The 1,469-nt window shown below is 44.2% G+C and overlaps 1 pseudogene; it reads right to left on the reverse strand.

Annotated features, from left to right (window-relative positions):
- LOC105535096 overlaps positions 1-1,243 on the reverse strand; it is a 10,594-nt pseudogene extending 9,351 nt beyond the window's left edge.
- Positions 1,244-1,469: the final 226 nt, after the last annotated feature.

Consider the following 1,469-nt stretch of genomic DNA (forward strand, 5'->3'; position numbering starts at 1 on the left):
AAAAAAAAAAAAAAAAAAAAAAAATTTTTTTAGTTGCTCTCTCAGCATACCAGGATTTTTAATTTTAATTTACATTTTGGTGGAAATGAAAAACTTTGATGAGTTCTACTTTGTTTTTCTCTTTTTTTGAGATGGAGTCTCACTCTGTTGCTCAGGCTGGAGTGAAGTGGCACGATCTCGGCTCACTGCAACCTCTGCCTCCCAGGTTCAAGCGATTCTCCTGCATTGGCCTCCTGAGTAACTGGGATTACATGTGTGCGCCACCATGCCCAGCTAATTTTTGCATTTTTAGTAGAGACAAGGTTTTACCATATTGTCTACGCTGGTTTCAAATTCCTGGCCTCAAGTGATCTGCCAGCCTCAGCCTCTTAAAGTGTTGGGGGTTTACAGGCATGAGCCACCACACCCAGCTTGTTTTATTTATTTATTTATTTATTTATTTATTTTTTGAGAGAGCGTTTCACTCTCTCACCCAGGCTGAAGTATAGTGGTGCAATCTCAGCTCACTGCAACCTCCGCCCCTGGGTTCAAGCAATTCTCTTGCCTCAGCCTCCTGAGTAGCTTTGATTACAGGCATCTGCCACCACACTTGGCTAATGTTTGTATTTTTAGTACAGATGGGGTTTCCCCATGTTGGCCAGGCTGGTCTCGAACTCCTGACTTCAGGTGATCTGCCTGCTTCAGCTTCCCAAAGTGCTAAGATTACAGGCATGAGCCCCCATGCCCAGCCTGTTCTTCTTATAATAAAAACTATTAACCTATGGTCTGGAAGCTAATGCAGGTTTCTGCCAGTATTTTAGGATATTTCTTAACAGTTACACACATGAGGACAAAACTATCAGTTTTTGGGACTAGATCCACCCTAAAGTGGACTTTGGTAAAAACTCTATTTGTCACCTAAATCCCTATGCCTCCCGTTGTCTCTTGATACTTAGCCTCTCAGTTGACCATCTGCCATCTGCCCTGTACTGCCAGAGCTAGACACCAGCCAACAACACTTCCCAGATTCCACTGCTAGCTGGGTCCCAGTTACGTTGTGCCAATGGGAGGTGCCTGGTTATATTTGAAGGTGAGAGGAAAGGAGAAATTCTTAGGCTTTAGGAGGTGCCTTACCTTTAGCAGTGGTGGCTCCTCCAGCACTGTCAGTAGTGAGAGTGGGGTTGTTGGCTTCACCCCCAGGGTGGTTTCCTGGGCTCTGGAAAATGTGACATTTTACTCTTAGCTCCTTTGGCATTTCCAACATCTTTGTAAGCAAGTCCCTGCATTGTATACATTTCTGCTTGAAATATGTTGAATGTTCTCTGTTTTTCTTATGGACACTTACTCATACATTTCCATAAGCCCACACTCTGAATGCTGAAGCCCAGAGGCATTGTGGGTCTCCAGGAATCAATGTGGTTAGTGGTCTGATTGTCCCCAAGAGGTTTGGGTATTTGACTGGAAGGGTATGCGTCCCTTTAAGGAGTCAA

The sequence above is a fragment of the Mandrillus leucophaeus genome, unplaced genomic scaffold (genome assembly GCF_000951045.1).
Source record: "Mandrillus leucophaeus isolate KB7577 unplaced genomic scaffold, Mleu.le_1.0 Scaffold141, whole genome shotgun sequence".
NCBI lineage: Eukaryota > Metazoa > Chordata > Mammalia > Primates > Cercopithecidae > Mandrillus > Mandrillus leucophaeus.